The 7,298-nt window shown below is 38.7% G+C and overlaps 1 pseudogene; it reads left to right on the forward strand.

The window, feature by feature from the left end:
• LOC139730965 (uncharacterized) overlaps window positions 1–6,529 on the forward strand; it is a 51,497-nt pseudogene extending 44,968 nt beyond the window's left edge.
• Window positions 6,530–7,298: the final 769 nt, after the last annotated feature.

Below are 7,298 nucleotides of genomic sequence, written 5' to 3' on the forward strand. Positions count from 1 at the left end.
TCATTTTTTTCTTTTTAATCTCCTCATTGTATCCCCCTTTCCACATGTTCCCCATTGGCTGCTCTTACATCATCTCTGAGGTAATATGAGTATTCAAATATTTTAAGGCATGTATGCTTGTTAACAAATCAAGAGTTTGACATGTGAGTATATTGAACAGAAATGTTGGTCTTCATCTTTGATTCATTATCTCCTCTTATGTTACTCCAGATTTATAGGTGCAAAAACATGTATAAATTTTGCTATTTTGTCAGCAAACTGTGACATATTCAAACGCGAGGATTTCTTTCAAGTTGTCAAAGGCGCTGACCTAGTGGCATAGGTTTATGGGATAGGACATTTCCGATTGTGCCATGTGTAAGTGAGTGTCACACATGAACACACTGCTATACCTTCTGACCATTCGAGCATTGAGAATTTAGGGTTTCTGGGACGAACACTGAACTAGGGCTTTCTATAGCTCAGTCGGTAGAACACCAGGCTAGCAATCCGGAGGTCTCGGGTTCAAATCCCGATGGAATCCCAGTTTCTTTGCTCAATTTCCCACTAATAAATCTTATATCCTCTAAGGTATTTTGTGAGGAATGATTTGATTCTTGTGCAAATTTACATGCAAATATGGTAATACCCCCCCCCCTCCTTTTGTTTCACAAACTTTGACGTCAGTGGAATATAGAATATGTGAAAATTTGCTTTATAATTGCATTCATAAGACAAGACACATCCATATTAAACAGATATTAGAAGGGTCATGTCAACTTGTATGACACCTAGAAAATGTAATGAAAATGAACTATAGTTATATGCCACTTAATTCTTTGTGTGCGACGTTCACACGCCCGACTCAGTCGATGGCTGACCAAGTTTGCAAATTTTGTTCAAACGCACAACTGCGCACAAGCCGATCGAGAAATTGCAATATGCCAAGGTACATTGAAAGTGTCATGGCCATAGCATGTCATAAAATTTACATCACAGTAAACTTGCAATCTGTCTGCAACTTTGTTGCCAGTATTTCTAGCATAAACACTGTTATAAAAAGTTACGTGCTTTCCAAAAGCGCTTGTGCGTTACAATTTCGGAATAATGTGGCACACAGGGTTTACACCCTGGCACATAAAGAGATAATGTGATGATTTAATACATCACCCTTGTTATATGACATTGCTATGATTACAAAGACATTTTGGTTTGAGTGTCATTTATCATTTCCACAAGTTGTATGAAGCTAAGCTGGCAAATGTTGGTTGAGGAAGCAATTGTCATCTTGTATACAGCTCATATGTATTTAGTGAAATGTATGTAATTGCTCTTTACTATTTCATGTCTCGAAATAGCTTGACACCCTTCAGTCAATATGAGTGTCAAAGTAATTATTAACAACTTGTCAGCTACAGTCAAGGAACCAGTAGGTAGATTTGGGGGTCATTCATTCTGTAAACTTTTTCTTATTTTTTGTGTTTGCATGTCTCTCATTTTCTCATCTGAGTGATATCGTATGATGTCTGTCAGAATCAAAAGGGTGTGAAATTTGTGTTGACTGGGTTCTCATGACATGTGACACTAATGCTCATTAAAGGTAAATGTCATTCTGAAGGTTATGGATCGTAAGGAGTGAAATTATATGTGACTCGCTACAACAAAAGGATACGAAAGTCGGGGGGAGGACAATTTTCTGAAAATGACATGATGTTATTCCCTTGCTCTTCCACTTTAATTTCATATATGTGATCCGCTACAACAAAATGATCCTAAAGTCGGGTAAGGTCAATTATTTGAAAATTGCATGGCATGATTTCCTAATCTTTCTGCTTTAAATTGATATATAACACATCTTATAAAAATAATCGGCTGCGGAGATATCGATGTTTAAAAGAGAGCATGTCGAGACGTCTGGGAAATCATGGTTTCGAGAAAAGCACCTTAAAAGTTTTCCTTGCGACGCAATCGTGATCAAGGGACATGCAAGTCAGTTTTCACCTCCGGACAATCGAAGGCAAGCCCTACCAACTCCCGAAATGCTTATTCAAGCACAGCGTCGGCGGTCTCCTCACCGACCAATCAGTGACCAGGATGCCAGGAGAAGCGGCTGGGCATAGCGCACCAGAGTCTAGCTGCGGTGCTAAATCCAAATCTTCTGACACGTTTCTGTTCCGTTGAAAGTCAGAGATCATGGCCCAGAAAAACACTATTTTCTTGCCTTTCCTTTGACCATTTAGCTTCAAAATTTGGGCAGATGATAGACGATACAGTAGACTCCAAAATTATGCAAAAAACAGAAAACCTATTGTTTTGACCGATTTTGATGATCTGACTTCAAACTTGATTTTCTCGGCTCAGCCATCAGCGACTTTAGGATCCTTTTGTTGTAGCGGGTCACATATACCAGCATATTACCTGCGTGTAGAAACTTAAGAGGGCAAGATATTGCCATGAGTTCCTTCATATGAAAAAGAAGAAGAAACAGGGTTAGACAATCAGCACTTTATACCTGGGAATTGAAATGAACCTAACTCTGTATACTTGGTTGAAGTTAATGCTATTTCCAAGAGGGAATTCTTAGTCAACAGGTGGGATTTGTCTATGTTTAAGTGTAATTGAGTGCGAGGAAACAGATGATAATGGTCATTACAAATGAATTACTGTATGAGCTGTTATTTTCGCATACAGATATTTTCGCAAATGAGAATGTCACAGACATTTTCGCAAGGTGTTGTTTTCGCGAACTGACACTGAGGCTATCATAAGTGCACTATTGCCCTAGTGCATGGCAACATTTTTGTGTGTTGTTAAATTTGCGGTCCAAAAGTAATTCATGAAATTTGCAAAATTGAAGCCCTCGCGAAAATAACAGCTTATACAGTAGCTGGTCATAGCCCAGCAAAAATAGGGTGTACCACCTTATTCTCCCAAGAGGGGGTGAATTCATTTGTGATTAACAGTGATGTTTATCTCCACTCCATTATCATTCATCTCTATGAGTGTGGTGCATTTCCAGGGCAAATTCATCTAGTGTACGTGTGTGTAGTGTAAAAACATAAACAAACACAAGACATTTTATATTGTGAATTGTGTCATCAGAAAACACAGCCTTTGCTGTTTTGAAATCTAAGAATTGTTTTTTCCTGGCTCAAATTCAGGAGTTACTTTGGAACATTAGTCTTAGATGCTCCATAATAGTGCTCTTGTCCCATTGCCAAGATGAGCCATTAGTTCTTGCATTGTAAATACCGTTTTATGCTGTTATGTCATAATGCTTATTTCTTGTGATTTTAATACAAGACCTGCTAGGCTTTGTCAGTACCGGTATATTCGTGGGAGCATGTTCATGTGATATAATATGCTGCATAGTTATTCGTATAGTAATTTGTTTATAGTAGACCTGTCAAAGGTGATCCACGAGACTAATCTGGTCAAATTGGATTTCATCTAATATAAACAAAACTAATTTTATCTTGTTTATCTAATCTAATTGTATTAATTTACAGATTCACTGTGATGTTTAATCATGTCAATTGTTCTGGTCTATAACCAATGGTAATAACCATGCAGCAAACACCATTTGAAATTACATGACTGTACAGTATTGGAATGATGGAAGGGGGCATGTATGGTTACACTTTATGTACTTAACTCTGGTCCCATAGTTTATAGGTCTTTTAACTACATGTGTAAGTTCACATTGTTTGAGAGCACAAATGTGTTCAAACACAAAACTTGGAGAATGAACAGATTTACTGGTATTAATTTGTATGTCCATTTAGCACGAAGTTTAGGATTTATCCCCCCCCCCTTCTTATTCCTCTGGAGGTAACAAACAGGTTCTTGCCAAGTTTGATCCACGGATGACATGCACATTTTTACTGCCTGAATATGAGAAACTCTTCAAGGTCAAAGTCACATCCTGACTGTTGATTTGTTGCAGCTCTGAAGGCTCCCCGTCTGCTTGTTATTGTAAAAGTGGAGGATTTCTTGAGATGCATATTTTTAGCTAACCTTGTCAAACTGTGCGTGATTTGAATGTCACCTACTGGTAACACTTTACTGGTAAAAGTACACAGATATATGTCAAAACAAAGAACCAAATATTCATGTGTTTTAATTTTTAAGCTGGTACATGTGCCGCAAAGCAGCAAATGCAAGAAAATTTCCTCCATGCAAATTATGTCATGATAGCAGACCTCCATGCAAATTATGTCAAGATAACAGAAGCTCAACAGTCTTGTCTACACAGTAACATGTGTGCAGTGTTTGTGTCCATTACATTGAGTGTACAGTCTCGGGGGTATTGGTATTTATCACTGAGCATTTGTAAAACACTATTATCACTCAGCAATACTGAAATATTTGATAACATCACAGGGTTTTGTCATATTGGTACCAGCTGGAGTTCTGAACCTAGCAGTGAGCATTCAGATGCGATGCTTCCTATGATGGATCAGTGTATACGTATTTCTGGGTCATTAGAAAGGTCAACTAGTCTGGCTGAAACTAACCGAGTTGTCTCATTCAATCCTTTATCCTATTTTTCCCCACCAAGTCTGTATGCCATATGCAAGAGAACCATATGAAAGCTAATAATCTTTGTTTTCTTCCGCTCTGTTTTTTCTTTCCCACAGGTTTCGTTCACGTTCGTGGACTCCGTCCTACTCTTCATACTCTTCCTCCAGCCGTTCCAGGTCACGCAGCAAATCATTAGACAGGCGTCGTCAGTCCTCGCGTAGTCCACGCTCGCGAAGGCGTTCTCGGAGTGTGAGCTTGGATCAGCGTCGCAGGCGATCGTAAGACAAATATTCATGCTGGCTCATTCTTGTTTATATCAATGAATTCATTTTCTGTTTAGCATCAAGTGCATGTTGGGAAAAAAAAAAAGTTGTTCATTTTTCTAATATTATGTACATTTGCAATGATGCCTATAGTACTTTATTTCCTTAATATTGCCAGTAGATTATTTCTAGAATTTTTCAAATTGTTGTTGTTGTTTTTTTTTTTTGATAAGCATATTGGCCCTTTGCAATGTCAGGGGATATTCCTTCCTGTATTCCTTTCTTTGTTTCTGCTTCTCAGAAGAAGTCGGTCATCTTCAAGGTCCTACCGTGGGAAGGTATTCTCTAGAGGGCGCTACTCGCGATCAAGAAGCAGAGAAAGGCAGTAAGCAGGAATTGCAATTTCAGGCATTTTTTTTTTATTTGTGTTTTTCTGTTCTTTTCTTTCTTTCTTTTTTTTCAAAATGTCCTCAAGCTCTCTTCCACACAATCAAGTAAAATGTGTTCACTCCATATAAAACGTGAATTACACGCGAGGACCAACTATGCCCATGACTTCACTCTCCCAACAAACTGGCAGAAGAGTTTGATAGAGGAACAGTGGGTCAGTTTCGTAATTGCACCGACCTTGGCTGTGCATGGGAAAGTGTTGCTGGTCCATTTGCCCTGACCGAGTGACAGTACTAGCCAAATGGTGTTCACACTGATCAAAGGTTGGAGGAGGGAACAACTTTCTGTTTCTGAAGTGACAGTATGGATAATGCAAATTTGGCACAATGTAGTGGATGAAACAAGTGTCAAAAACAGATCTCATGCCTGTAATGTTTAGGGCATCTTTCAAGTAGAGTATACAGGCAAAATAATACACAGAGTGCCCAACTTTTTTTTCCTTTTCTTTTTTTACAACCAGCAACAGGAATAAGGTTCTAAGAGTTACATCCAGAATGTTTCCATCATAACATCATACATGTTTTACTCAGTCAGGAACTAGTGTTACAAAAATATTTGATGTGCAGCTTACTCTTCTGTGCAACTGGAAGCGGAAAAAAAAGGAGGGGGAAAATGGTGATATAATTCTTTCTGCCTTCCTATTTTCAGATCAAGAGACAGAAGCAGGTCCTACCGTGGCCGACGGCAATCACGGAGCCCGCGGCGTCGCTACGGCAGTCGCAGTCGTAGTCGCAGTCCTAGTCCCAGGCGTAGCCGTAGCAGGCATAGGTACAGGTCTCGGTCTCGCTCGCACTCCTTTGATGAGCGAGTGTACGGTAAGAGACGTCGATCCCGGAGCCGCTCAGTCCGCAGTCGATGACACTTCATTGTTCCCCTGCAAAAGACTCTGTACTCATAGTCCATGTGAATTTCAGGAGAAATTCCTGTTTGATGTGTTTGTTCTGTCCATGTTGAAATAGGCGTTTGATGGACCAAAGGAGTGTCGTACCTTCTTGTGTTGTCCAAGCTATGTCACGTTTTGGATGTCTGTCCATCCATCCATCTATCCATCCATCCAAGTAAACTAAACTTACGTTTAACATGATAGCTTGAAGTCAACTCATCACAGCTAACTAAAACATTGTGTATGTTGGATCACACAAAAAAAGTGAACTTGATGGGTTTTGAAGGTCTAGATAAAAGTCAGGAGCCATTGTTGAAATCTGATATTGCTGTGGGATGTAGATTGAACATTTGATTGTTGCTCCACTAGTGTGAGAGTAACTTTCGATTGACATATCAAATAGGTGTGTTATTGAAGGAGGGTAAAAAATGTGTACATTGCATGTAATATCTTCAGAATATTTCTAACATTTCACTCCAAGTAAAACAGTCATGAATCAGATGAGAATAGATATCACTATTGGACTGAATAAACAACATGCAAGTTATATTTATGACTTTTATGTCAGAAACACACAAAGTGAAATTCAATCAAATTTTGGTAGAATATTGATAGGTATATTTGTTTCCAGTGATCAATTATGTGGGAATGTATTTCTCAAAGGTGAACTTAAAGCATATGACAGCTTCTTTTATAAGTATGAATTGTCTTTGAGTCTAAGAGGTCAAGGTTGAAGGTCAAAGTTGAAAGTCAAGGAATCAGACACATCAAAGGGGTCAGAGGAAGCTAGATGGGAGGGTGGAGCAATACCAGTCAGAGTTGCGATGTTGTAGATGTTTAGTATTAAATTTCTTTTTTTGTGTGTGGTTTTGTTTAGAATTTTGCCATTTTCATGGAAGTTGTGTAGTTTAGAAAGAACAAATGTACAGTCAGCCTCGCATAAGTCAACATACACAGGATCAGGAAAAAAATCTGTTTACTTTATTATGTTGACCTAGACGTCTTACAGGCACTTACACATTGTTAATTGTATCTTCAATGGTGGCTGATGAATGCATGGATCATTGTAAGATGATATGATCTTGGGAATGAACAGAAATGCAACTTCAGCCACAAGCCCCATTTATGAATTAATGCATTCACAGGCCGAAAGTTTGATCAGCTGTGAAACCCATATGTGTGAGAAGACATTGATCTAG

Source organism: Diadema antillarum, unplaced genomic scaffold (assembly GCF_040938485.1).
Source record: "Diadema antillarum isolate AM-2024a unplaced genomic scaffold, OU_Dant_1.0 seq00000345_RagTag, whole genome shotgun sequence".
Lineage (NCBI taxonomy): Eukaryota > Metazoa > Echinodermata > Echinoidea > Diadematoida > Diadematidae > Diadema > Diadema antillarum.